The 14,500-nt window shown below is 41.3% G+C and overlaps 1 pseudogene across 1 annotated transcript; it reads right to left on the bottom strand.

The window, feature by feature from the left end:
• Positions 1-2,775: 2,775 nt before the first annotated feature.
• On the bottom strand, positions 2,776-3,834 carry Nus1-ps1 (NUS1 dehydrodolichyl diphosphate synthase subunit, pseudogene 1; annotated as a pseudogene). The gene has a single exon (XR_015641388.1). The product of XR_015641388.1 is annotated as an NUS1 dehydrodolichyl diphosphate synthase subunit, pseudogene 1 (transcript).
• Between the last annotated feature and the right edge of the window lie 10,666 nt (positions 3,835-14,500).

Genomic DNA, 14,500 nt, shown 5'->3' with positions numbered 1-14,500 from the left:
GAGATATGAATGAATCTTTAGAATATCTACTTCCTACCAGGAGGGCAGGTTATAAGTATGTCCTTGTGGGACTGAAAGACTTTATGGTCTAATTGGAGACTGCCATGCTGGGTATGCAGGGGGCTATCACTGACATCTCTGTGTACATGCCAAGAAAAAAGAGAGGTGAAGAATCAGACAGGACTGACTCGTCACAGCTGAGTGGATATTGAAAGTACAATGGAAGGCGGCTGGTGTTCACGTCCGCCCCAAGTATTGCACTCTGGAGGGCCTTTTCTTCCTCTTGCTTTTACATCCAAAGCCCTACCCCCAATAGTTCATCCATACTCCATGATTCTTTCTAAAGGCTTGACTTCCACAGACTTATGAGAGTGACTTCTGTTTGAGGTCCATCGTCCCCTGAGGACAGCCTTGATGTCACCGAGAGTCACCACCACTCAGAGTTCCTAACTGTAAGTTTTGCAGGCATCAAGGAATCAGAATACAATCCCATTCAGCAAACAAATCTTCATACATACATGTTCCTTTTCTCTCCCTACAGGAAGCATAAATTACATCAGAGGTTTACCTCCCAGGCATTGCTGTGGGCTCCCAATGCTGCCAAATAAGTCCAGAAGCCAGGCACATTGTTTTAGGGACTTTCAGTAAAAGGAGGTTTGCTCTTTCATCTAGATACAGATGTCATTCTATAGGACGGCTGTCCAAGAACTCTCTATGTACACAACCATGGTCTAAAGCGCAGAGACTGGACTGCCACCGTGCCCATGTCCTGGACTTACAGGTATGTACCTCGAAGACACACTGAGGTTTTCCTATGTCTTACATTTGAATCAAAGAATGGATGAATGATAAACTAAGATTTAAAAAGGAAACCTCATACTTCTGATGTTCGTTAATATGTACTGATATTTTATAACAATAAGTTAAACTGGCAAATCATTTCATGTATTCTCAAAAACTGGGTTCTTTCCTTTGTAATCCCTCCATGTAAAAATGTTTCAACTGTGTTTGTGGATATACACTTGTGCCATGGGTGTAGGTAGCAGTGAGAAAACACCTCACAGATGTCTATTATCTACTTCAACTATGTGAGTTTTAGAGATAAAACCCAAGGATGCTTTGAGCTTCAAGTGGCATCATTGATCCTTATTTGGTTTAACATTTTATATACTGTTGGTATCTGACATACATATGCCACACCCTAAGTATAGAAATAAGAAAAGAATTTGTAGGGCTGGAGAGATGGCTCAGCGGTTAAGAGCACTGACTGCTCTTCTGGAGGTTCTGAGTTCAATTCCCAGCAACCACATGGTGGCTCACAACCATCTGTAATGGGATCCAATGCCCTCCAAATGCACAAAACAAAGAAAGAATTTTAAAAGCAGTAAGGAAACAAGGTCAAGTGACATGTAAAGGCAGACCTATAACAATTACACCAGACTTCTCACCATAGACTAAGAAAGCCAGAACATCCTGGAGAGATGTTGTACAGACCCTAAGAAAACACAAATGCCAACACAGGTTACTGTAGCCAGCAAAATTTTCCATTAACATAGATGGAGAAACCAAGATATTCCATGACAAAACCAAATTTATGCAATACCTTTCTACAAATCCAGCCCTAAAAAGGAAAATAGATGGAAAACTCCAACACAAGGAGAGAAACCAGACTGTACAGAAAGCAAGAATATAATCTCCCTGCAATGAAACCAAAAGAAAGACAAACATAATTCCTCCTTTAACAATGAAAATAAAAGGAAGCGACAATCACTATTCCTTAATATCTCTCAACATCAATGGACTCAATTCCCCAATAAAAAGACATAGACTAACAGACTGGATACGTAAAGAGGACCCAGTATTTTGCTGCAAGCAGGAAACACTGAGACAAAGACAGACACTACCTCAGAGTAAATGGCTGGAAAACAATTTTGCAAGCAAATGGTCTGAAGAAACAAGCTGAAGTTGCCATCCAAGAGTCATTAAAAAAGATAAGGAAGGACACTTTATATTCATCACAGGAAACATCCACCAAGATGAACTCTCAATCCTAAATATCTATGCTCCAAATGCAAGGGCACCTACATTCATAAAAGGAACCTTACTAAAGCTCAAAGCACACATTGCACCTCACAGGATAATACTAGGAGATTTCAACATCCTACTCTCATCACTGGATACATCATGGAAAAAGAAATTAAAAAGAGGCGTAGAGAAACTAACAGAAGTTATGAATCAATTGGATATAACAGATATTTATCGAACATTCCATGCTGAAAGCAAAAGGATATACCTTCTTCTCAGCACCTCATGGAACCTTCTCCAAAATTGACCATATAATCGGTCACAAAACAGGCCTCGACAGATACAGGAACATAGAAATAATCCCAAGCGTCCTTTCAGATCACTACGCACTAAGACTGGTCTTCGATAACAACAATAATGACAGAAAGCCCACATATACATGGAAGTTGAACAAAGCTCTACTCAATGACAACGTGGTCAAGGAAGAAATAAAGAAAGAAATTAAAGACTTCTTAGAATTTAGTGAAAATGAAGATAAAACATTCCCAAACTTATAGGACACAATGAAAGTGGTACTAAGAGGAAAACTCATAGCTCTGAGTGCCTGCAAAAAGATACAGGAGAGAGCATATGCCAGCAGCTTGACATCACACCTTACAGCTCTAGAACAAAAAGAAAGAAATAAACCCAAAAAGAGTAGAAGTCAGGAAATAATCAAACTCAGAGCTGAAATCAACCAAGTAGGAAAGAAAAGGACTATACAAAGAATCAGCAAACGCAGGAGCTGGTTTTTTTGTTTTTTTTTTTTTTGTTTGTTTGTTTTGTTTTTTTTAGGTGTGTACAGAGTTTTATAGGTACTTTGTAAACATCAGTCACTTGGGTCCTTTTCTCCAAAAGCCTGAAGTCAAATTATGCAAGCAGGGACCATTACTTCCCCAGATGCTGTTCACAAGCTGCATACTGCCAGAGGGCGGAGAAAAGGTCCTCATAGCTGATGTTTGAGTGAGAAGGCAAAGAGATGATCTCAGTCAATCTGATTTGCCAGGGAAGAAAGCCTAACGTGCTGTCCACAGGACCAAACTTCAACACTAAGTCAGGATCAGGGAAGCCATGTGAACTCAGTAAGCTGTCGAGCAGCTCTACACCCAGCTCTGTCGGCCTCCTCTGCTGCTGGGCTACTAACTGGCAAAAGTCCTGGGCGGCTCGCACAATGTCGGCTTTTCCATCTTCTGGGGACAGCACCTTCACTGCCGATGGGCAATTTAAAACTTGATCGTCTTTGTCGTTACTATTTGCAAACTCTGGTGAGTATTTGGAACAATCTTGGCCCAAAAGTTCCTGCTGTTGTTTTAAAATTTCATCCATCAATCTGGAATTATTTCTCTTGAAAATACCTTGGTGGTCGTATTCGCTAATGTAGGAGATCCCCATGGCCATACACCACACCACGAGGTTGGCGATGTCTGAGAAGCTGGGCTCCTGCACTTCCTCGGTGATCACCAGGCCCATGTGCACCGGCAGCTTCTGCAGGGAACGGCCGTCCACGCGCCAGCGCAGCCGGGGTTGGGTGGCGGCTGGTCCGGGTCCCCGGTGGGGGTGCCGGTGATGACGCCGGTTCCTGCCGACGGCCGGGAGCTTGCGGAGCGTGAAGCCGAGCGGCGCTAGGACCGCGGCGGAGGCGGCGCAACAGCAGCGCCGCCAGATCCAGTTCCAAGTGCCGAAGCGAACGCAGAGCCAGGAGGTGAGCGTGCGGTACAGGCAGAACAGCAAGTGCAGCACCCGCCACACCAGCTCTTACAGCCCCGTCATACTCCTGTGGCGCTCGGGCACAGTAGGAGCTGGTTCTTTAAGAAAATTAACGAGATAGATAAACACTTAGGCAGACTAACCAGAGGTCACAGAGAGTGTATCCAAATTAAGAAAATCAGAAATGAAAAGGGACAGATAACAACAGAATCTGAAGAAATTTGAAATAATCATCAGATCCTACTACAAAAGCCAATATTCAACAAAACTGGAAAATCTGGAGGAAATGGACAATTTTCTAGACAGATACCAGGTACCAAAGTTAAATCAGGAACAAATAAATCATCTAAACAACCCCATAACTCCAAAAGAATTAGAAGCAGTTATTAAAAGTCTCCCAACCAAAAAGAGCCCAGGTTCAGATGGGTTCAGTGCAGAACACTATCAGACCTTCTTAGAAGACCTCATACCAATACTGTCCAAACTATTCCACAAAATTGAAAGAGATGGAGCACTACCAAATTCCTTCTATGAAGCCACAGTTACTCTTATACCAAAACCACACAAATACCCAACAAAGAAAGAGAACTTCAGACCAAGTTCCCTTATGAATATCGACGCAAAAATACTCAATAAAATTCTTGCAAACCGAATCCAAGAACATATCAGAACAATCATCCATCATGATCAAGTAGGCTTCATCCCAGGGATGCAGGGATGGTTTAATATACGAAAATCCATCAATGTAGCCCACTATTTAAACAAACTCAATGATAAGAACGACATGGTCATTTCATTAGAGGCTAAGAAAGCATTTGACAAAATTCAATACCCCTTTATGACAAAAGTCCTGGAAAGATCAGCAATTTAAGGAATTTATGTTTACTATCTAAACATAGTAAAAGCCATATACAGTAAACCAGTAGCTAACATCAAACTAAATGGAGAGAAACTTGAAGCAATCCCACTAAAATCAGGGACTAGACAAGGCTGCCCACAATCTCCCTACTTATTCAATATAGTACTCGAAGTACTAGCCAGAGCAATCAGACAGTGAAAGGAGGTCAAAGGGATGCAAATTGGAAGGGAAGAAATCAAAATATCACTATTTGAAGATGATGCGATAGTGTACTTAAGTGACTCCAAAAGTTCTACCAGAGTACTAGTCAACCTGATAAACATCTTCAGCAAAGGGTCGGGGTATAAAATTAACTCAAACAAATGAGTAGCCTTCCTCTACTCAAAGGATAAACAGGCTGAGAAAGAAATTAAGGAAATGACACCCTTTATTGTTCCAAATAACATAAATATCTTGGTGTGACTTTAACCAAGCAAGTGAAAGATCTGTATGGCAAGAACTTCAAGTCTCTGAAGAAAGAAACTGAAGAAGATCTAAGAAGATGGAAAGATCTTCCATGCTCATGAATTGGCAGGATTAATATAGTAAAGATGGCCATTTTGCCAAAAGCAATCTACAGATTCAATGCAATCCCCATCAATATTCCTACTCAATTCTTTTTTTTTTTTTTGGTTTTTTTTTTTTTTTCGGAGCTGGGGACCGAACCCAGGGCCTTGCGCTTCCTAGGTAAGCGCTCTACTACTGAGCTAAATCCCCAGCCCCTCCTACTCAATTCTTTATAGAGACAGAAAGAGCAATGTGCAAATTCATTTGGAATAACAAAAAACCCAGGATAGCGAAAACTATACTCAACAATAAAAGAACTTCTGGGGGAATCGCCTTCCCTGACTTCAAGCAGTATTACAGAGCAATACTCATAAAAACTGTATGGTATTGGTACAGAGACAGGCAGGTAGATCAGTGGAACAGATTGAAGACCCAGAAATGAACCCACACACCTATAGGTACTTGATCTTTGACAAAGGAGCTAAATTCATAGAATGAAAGAAAGATAGCATTTTCAATAAATGGTGCTGGTTCAACTGGAGGTCAACATATAGAAGAATGCCAATTGATCTATTCTTATCACCATGTACAAAGCTTAAGCCCAAGTGGGTCAAGGACCTCCACATCAAACCAGATACACTCAAATTAATAGAAGAAAAAGTGGGGAAGAGTCTCGAACACTTGGGCACTGGGGAAATTTTCCTGAACAAAACACCAATGGCTTATGCTCTAAGATCAAGAATAGACAAATGGGACCTCATGAAACTTCAAAGCTTTTGTAAAGCAAAAGACACTGTCAATAGGAGAAAACGGCAACCAACAGATTGGGAAAAGATCTTTACCAATCCTACATCTGATAGAGGGTTAATATCCAAAATACACAAAGAACTCAATAAGTTAGACTCCAGAGATCCAAATCGCCCTATTAAAAAAGGGGTACAGAGCTAAACAAAACATTCCTAGCTGAGGATTATCGAATGGCCAAAAAGCACCTAAAGAAATGTTCAACATCCTTAGTCATCAAGGAAAAGCAAATCAAAACAACCCTGGGATTGCACCTCACACCAGTCAGAATGGCTAAGATAAAAAACTCTGGCGACAGCAGATGCTGGCGAGGATGTTGAGAAAGAGAAATACTCCTCCATTGTTGGTGGGACTGCAAACTGGTACAACCACTCTGGAAATCAGTCTGGAGGTTCCTCAGAATATTGGACATTATACTACCTAAGGACCCAGCTATACCTCTCTTGGGTATATGCCCAAAAGATGCTCCAACATATAACAAAGACACATGCTCCACTATGTTCATAGCACCTTATTTATAATAGCCAGAAGCTGGAGAGAAACTAGATGCCCTTCAACAGAGGAATGGATTCAAAAGTGTGGTAAATCTACACAATGACTTCAGCTATCAAAAACAATGACTTCATGAAATGCATAGGCAAATGAAATGAACTAGAAAATATCATCCTGACTGAGGTTACTCAATCACACAAAAACACACTTGGTATATACTCATTGGTAAGTGGATATTAGCCAAAAACTCAAATTACCCAAGATGTAATCTACAGACCACAGTAAGCTCAAGGAGAAGGATGACCAAAATGCAGATGTTCCCATCACTTTTTAAAATGGGGGAAATATTCATAGGAGGTGATATGCAAGCAAAGATTAGAGCAGTGACTCAAGTAATGGCCATTCAGAATCTGACACACCTGTGTCCCATATATATGCAGCCACCAAAACTAGATAAGATTGAAGAGGCTAGAAAATGCATGTGGAAAGGGACTGGCTATAGATCTCTCCTGAGAGACACATCCAGACAATGTCCAATACAGAGGTCAATGCTAGCAGCAAACCACCGAACTGAGAATAGGGCCCCCTTGGAGGAATTAGAGGAAGTATTGAAAGAGGTGAAGGAGCTTGCAACCCCATAAAAACAACAATGCCAACCAACCAGAGCTTCCAGGGACTAAACCACTACTGGACTGACCCAGGGCTCCAACTGCATATGTAGCAGAGAATAGACTTGGTGGGGCACCAGTGGAAGGGAAAGACCTTGGTCTTATCAAGGTTGGAACCTCAGTGCAGGGGAATATGGGGGGAGGGCAATGCGGGGATTTATAAGGGGAATACATGTATGGGGGGATGGGGAGGGAAGAGAATGGGGGATAACGGACAGGACACGGGGAAGGGAAATAACCTTCAAAAGGTAAGAAAAGAAATATATAATAAAAAATTAAAGAAAAATGGAAAATAAAAAGTCATGCCAAGAATGGTCTTTAGAGGAAAATAAATGTCATTGAAAAAATGCAAAGGTAAATTAACTTTGAAAAGGAAGAGGCATTCCCTGGCAGAGGCTGTGGCATTACTAAATTACTTTTGATCTTTCCCCTATGTAGACTGTTAGGGGCTGAGTCCCAAAACCTGACACACACAGCTGCAGCCAATGAGTGGTCTGTGTCTCAAACATCGAACTGACTGAACTATGTCAATGAGGACAGCACATATCCACATAGGACAGTACCCTAAATGGAAATTCAACATTCATTGCATCAACCTAATCGCTCCAAATTGTACACCCCACCAATCTTGTGTGTTTTACATTAAAACGTATGAATTAACACTTGGTAGGAAATTACAAAACCACCAAGCCTTTGTCAATCAGGTCTTTCTTTAAAATGGCAAGGCCTGCAGCTGAGTACTTTAAACATTAATGAGTCTGTGACCTAGGTATTACCGATCCTGTTTCACTCTCCAGTGTACACAGGACACTGTTTTACTGTTGTGGTCTGAGAGCAGAGGCCATGCTCCACATGCAAATCCTCTCCCTGTTACTGCAATACAGTTCATTCCATGACTCAAATAGGTAATTTTAAAACTCTCTTGTGGTACTACACTTAAATTGAAGAATTTAGAAACTTTAATCAAGAAGAAAGCAAGAGGGATGAGGGCACAAGAGCAGCAAGTCCGCTGCATCTGAGACACTGCGGGAACCTGAAGGGACCAACTGGATAACCAGATCTCTGCACCAAATCCCTTGGGAGGGAGAGCTGAACCTTCAGAGAGGCAGACACGCCTGGGAAACCAGAAGAGACTACACTCTGCCCACATCTCTGACTCCAGAGGAAAACACCAAACACCATCTGGAACCCTGGTGCACAGAAGCTCCCGGAAAGGGCGGCACAGATCTTCCTGGTTGCTGCCCCCACTGAGAGCTCATAAACAACACCCCACGAGCGGACTTGACCCTCGGGATCACAGGTAAGACAAACCATCCTGCTCGAAGCGACCTGCCTGGTGAACTCAAGACACAGGCCCACAGGAACAGCTGAAGACCTGTAGATAGGAAAAACTACATGCCCGAAAGCAGAACACTCTGTTCCCATAACTGTCTGAAAGAAAACAGGAAAACAGGTCTACAGCACTCCTGACACACAGGCTTCTAGGACAGTCTAGCCCCTGTCAGAAATAGCAGGACAAAGTAACACTAGAGATAATCTGATGGCGAGAGGCAAGCGCAGGAACCCAGGAAACAGAAACCAACACAACATGGCATCATCGGAGCCCAATTCTCCCACCAAAGCAAACACGGAATACCCAAACACACCAGAAAAACAAAATCTAGTTTCAAAATCATATTTGATCATGATGCTGGAGGACTTCAAGAAAGACATGAAGAACTCCCTTAGAGAAACACAGGAAAACATAAATAAACAAGTAGAAGCCTACAGAGAGGAATTACAAAAATCCCTGAAAGAATTCCAGGAAAACACAATCAAACAATTGAAGAATTGTAAATGGAAATAGAAGCAATCAAGAAAGAACACATGGAAACAACCCTGGATATAGAAAACCAAAGAAAGAGACAAGGAGCCGTAGATACAAGCATCACCAACAGAATACAAGACATAGAAGAGAGAATCTCAGGAGCAGAAGATTCCATAGAAATCATCGACTCAACTGTCAAAGATAATGTAAAGCGGAAAGAGCTGCTGGTCCAAAACATACAGGAAATCCAGGACTCAATGAGAAGATCAAACCTAAGGATAATAGGTATAGAAGAGAGTGAAGACTCCCAGCTCAAAGGACCAGTAAATATCTTCAACAAAATCATAGAAGAAAACTTCCCTAACCTAAAAAAGAGATACCCATAGGCATACAAGAAGCCTACACAACTCCAAATAGATTGGACCAGAAAAGAAACACCTCCCGACACATAATAGTCAAAACACCAAATGCACAAAATAAAGAAAGAATATTAAAAGCAGTAAGGGAAAAAGGTCAAGTAACATATAAAGGCAGACCTATCAGAATCACACCAGACTTTTCACCAGAGACTATGAAAGCCAGAAGATCCTGGACAGATGTCATACAGACCCTAAGAGAACATAAATGCCAGCCCAGGTTACTATATCCTGCAAAACTCTCAATTAACATAGATGGAGAAACCAAGATATTCCATGACAAAACCGAATTTACACAATATCTTTCTACAAATCCAGCACTACAAAGGATAATAAATGGTAAACCCAACATAAGGAGGCAAGCTACACCCTAGAAAAACCAAGAAACTAATCGTCTTGGCAACAAAACATAGAGAAGAAGAGCACACAAACATAACCTCACATCCAAATATGAATATAACAGGAAGCAATAATCACTATTCCTTAGTATCTCTCAACATCAATGGTCTCAACTCCCCAATAAAAAGACATAGATTAACAAACTAGATGCGCAATGAGGACCCTGCATTCTGCAGCCTACAGGAAACACACCTCAGAGACAAAGATAGACACTACCTCAGAGTAAAAGGCTGGAAAACAACTTTCCAAGCAAATGGTCAGAAGAAGCAAGCTGGAGTAGCCATTCTAATATCAAATAAAAGCAATTTTCAACTAAAAGTCATCAAAAAGATAAGGGAGGATACTTCATATTCATCAAAGGAAAAATCCACCAAGATGAACTCTCAATCCTAAAGATCTATGCCCCAAATACAAGGGCACCTACATACGTAAAAGAAACCTTACTAAAGCTCAAAACACACATTGAACCTCAGACAATATTAGTAGGAGATTTCAACACCCCACTCTCATCAATGGACAGATCATGGAAACAGAAATTAAACAGAGACATAGACAGACTAAGAGAAGTCATGAACCAAATAGACTTAACAGATATTTATAGAACATTCTATCCTAAAGCAAAAGAATATACATTCTTCTCAGCTCCTCATGGTACCTTCTCCAAAACTGAGCATATAATTGGTCAAAGAAAGGGCCTCAACAGGTACAGAAAGATAGAAATAATCCCATGCGTGCTATCAGACCACCACGGCCTAAAGCTGCTCTTCAATAACAATAAGGGAAGAATGCCCACATATACGTGGAAGTTGAACAATGCTCTACTCAACGATAACCTGGTCAAGGAAGAAAGAAAGAAAGAAATTAAACACTTCTTAGAATGTAATGAAAAGGAAGGTACCACATACCCAAACTTATGGGACACAATGAAAGCTGTGCTAAGAGGAAAACTCATACCTCTGAGTGCCTGCAGAAAGAAACAGGAGAGAGCATATGTCAGCAGCTTGACAGCACACCTAAAAGCTCTAGAACAAAAAGAAGCAAATACACCCAGGAGGAGTAGAAGACAGGAAATAATCAAACTCAGAGCTGAAATCAGCCAAGTAGAAACGAAACGGACAATAGAAAGAATCAACAGAACCAAAAGTTGGTTCTTTGAGAAAATCAACAAGATAGATAAACCCTTAGGCAGCCTAACGAGAGGACACAGAGAGTGTGTCCAAATTAACAAAATCAGAAATGAAAAGGGAGACATAACTACAGATTCAGAGGAAATTCAAAAAATCATCAGATCTTACTATAAAAGCCTACATTCAACAAAACTTGAAAATCTGCGGGAAATGAACAATTTCCTAGACAGATACCAGGTACCGAAGTTAAATCAGGAACAGATAAACCAGTTAAACAACCCCATAACTCCTAAGGAAATAGAAGCAGTCATTAAAGGTTGCCTAACCAAAAAGAGCCCAGGTCCAGACGGGTTTAGTGCAGAATTCTATCAAACCTTCATAGAAGACCTCATACCAATAATATCCAAACTATTCCACAAAATTGAAACTGAGCACTACTGAATTCCTTCTATTAAACCACAATTACTCTTAGACCTAAACCACACAAAGACCCAACAAAGAAAGAGAACTTCAGACCAATTTCCCTTATGAATATCGACGCAAAAATACTCAATAAAATTCTGACAACCGAATCCAAGAGCACATCAAAACAATCATCCACCATGATCAAATAGGCTTCATCCCAGGCATGCAGGGATGGTTTAATATATGGAAAACCATCAACATGATCCATTATATAAACAAACTGAAAGAACAAAACCACATGATCATTTCATTAGATGCTGAGAAAGCATTTGACAAAATTCAACACCCCTTCATGATAAAAGTGCTGGAAAGAATAGGAATTCAAGGCCCATACATAAACATAGTAAAAGCCATATACAGCAAACCAGTTGCTAACATTAAACTAAATGGAGAGAAACTTGAAACAATCCCACCAAAATCAGGGACTAAACAAGGCTGCACACTCTCTCCCTACTTATTCAATATAGTTCTTGAAGTTCTAGCCAGAACAATCAGACAACAAAAGGAAATCAAGGGGATACAGATTGGAAAAGAAGAAGTCAAAATATCACTATTTGCAGATGATATGATAGTATATTTAAGTGATCCCAAAAGTTCCGCCAGAGAACTACTAAAGCTGATAAACAACTTCAGCAAAGTGGCTGGGTATAAAATTAACTCAAATAAATCAGTAGCCTTCCTCTACACAAAAGAGAAACAAGCCGAGAAAGAAATTAGGGAAATGACACCCTTCATAATAGACCGAAACAATATAAAGTACCTCGGTGTGACTTTAACCAAGCAAGTAAAAGATCTGTACAATAAGAACTTCAAGACTCTGAAGAAAGAAATTGAAGAAGACCTCAGAAGATGGAAAGATCTCCCATGCTTATGGATTGGCAGCATTAATAGTAAAAATGGCCATTCTACCAAAAGCGATCTACAGATTCAATGCAATCCCCATCAAAATACCAATCCAATTCTTCAAAGAGTTAGACAGAACAATTTACAAATTTATCTGGAATAACAAAAAACCCAGGATAGCTAAAACTATTCTCAACAATAAAAGGACTTCAGGGGGAATCACTATCCCTGAACTCAAGCAGTTTTACAGAGCAATAGTGATAAAAACTGCATGGTATTGGTACAGAGACAGACAGATAGACGAGTGGAACAGAATTGAAGACCCAGAAATGAACCCACACACCTATGGGCACTTGATTTTTGACAAAGGTGCCAAAACCATCCAATGGAAAAAAAGATAGCATTTTCAGCAAATGGTGCTGATTCAACTGGAGGGCAACATGTAGAAGAATGCAAATTGATCCATGCTTATCACCCTGTACAAAGCTTAAGTCCAAGTGGATCGAGAACCTCCACTTCAAACCTGATACACTCAAACTAATAGAAGAAAAACTAGGGCAGCGTCTCGAACACATGGGCACTGGAAAAAATTTCCTGAACAAAACACCAATGGCTTATGCTCTAAGATCAAGAATCGACAAATGGGATCTCATAAAACTGCAAAGCTTCTGTAAGGCAAAGGACACTGTGCTTAGGACAAAACTGCAGCCAACAGATTGGGAAAAGGTCTATACCAATCCTACAACAGATAGAGGGCTTATATCGAACATATACAAAGAACTCAAGAAGTTAGACCGCAGGGAAACAAATAACCCTATTAAAAAATGGCGTTCAGTACTAAACAAAGAATTCACAGCTGAGGAATGCCGAATGGCTCAGAAACACCTAACAGGTTCATGATGTTGCTGTGAGAGACCCCGGTTTAGCAGAAGTAACGCCATTTTACAAGGCTGTGCTTGGATGAGTGGTTCAGGGAAGGGTTGGAACACTGGGAACGAGGCAACTGCCAAACAGGATGTTCGTGTTTGAGCGCCTGGCAACAAAGGGGGAGGTGGAGGGCCACCCCGGGGAGGTCCCACACCCTAGTGGGGGGCCGAGTCAGCCGTTATGTTCCAGGAAGGCAGCCAGGGAACTTGCCCCCCAGGCTAAACCCTTGCCTAATTAGAATCCACCAATTATGTCCCTGTACCCCTACATCTGCTTCTGTATGCTTGCTTCTGCTCCGCAGAACCCTATAAAAAACCCATCCCTGGCTCCGTGGGCATGCCAGTCCCCCGAGTTGACTGAGACGCCCACAGATATCTGCAGATACCTGTGTACAATAAACCCTCTTGCTGATTGCTTCCGGAGGTCTTGGCCTGGTCATTGGGCTTGGGGATCTCCTTCCTGAAGGAAGATTCTCTCTGAGGGTCTTTCAGCTGCCTGTTTGCATCCAGAAAAACTGGAAAACTCAATCGTAACTCTTTCCATACCTTCTGGGTAAAAAGAAGTACGTCCTGCAAGCTTCACCATCCTTTTACATTGAAAGTTATACGGAGGTGCAGGGGGTGTCGTTGGTACAATTGCTTTCTTATCTAATTCTTTGGCTTGTTTCTGCATAGTGTTGGCAAGTGGCCAGTTAGGATGATAAATCCCTTTCTCATACCGAGCGGCTTCTTCCTCAAAGTCAACTAAGTCATTATCACTGACCTCTGAGTCACTAGACATTCCCAAGGTCAATGCCTTTAATGAGGGATAGATTTTCTTTGTCTCTAGGTCGTGATTATTATCTCTGTCTCTGTCTATCCTCTCCTTGGTCTTTTCTGTCTTTTCCTTTACTTCTTTTCCTCCTTTTCTTTTCTTTCCTTCCTTCAAAACTTTCTCTCCTTCTGACATACTCTCTTGTTGCTCTGTAAGGATTTTCTGACTTGTCCTAACAGCTTCTTCACATCGTTTATCTTCTAAACAGGCACGAACCATATGCCAAAGCGGCTTTGTCCCTGGTTTAAGCTTGCCCTCTGTTGTTTCCCTATCCAGATCTTTTCCTAACTTGTCCCATGCTCTTAAGGTGAGCGACCCTGACACTATAAACCACAGAGCACAATGGTTACATTCATCAAAAAAACTCAACAGGATTTTCTTTTCGATTTTAAGCTTATGCTGACCAAGAAGCTCCTGAAGAGCTGACAGGAGCAGGGTGGAGTGTGAGTTCCCCATGCTTTAAGACCTTATTTACAATCGATTTACGAGCAGGGCGAGCTGGCGTGTTTATTTACACACGATCTTGTGGCTCATCATTAGTGGGCTCTTCCCAGCAAATGCAT

The sequence above is a fragment of the Rattus norvegicus genome, chromosome 17 (assembly GCF_021556685.1).
Source record: "Rattus norvegicus strain SHRSP/BbbUtx chromosome 17, alternate assembly SHRSP_T2T, whole genome shotgun sequence".
Taxonomy (NCBI): Eukaryota; Metazoa; Chordata; class Mammalia; order Rodentia; family Muridae; genus Rattus; species Rattus norvegicus.
This window is presented reverse-complemented; position numbering and strand designations above follow the sequence as displayed.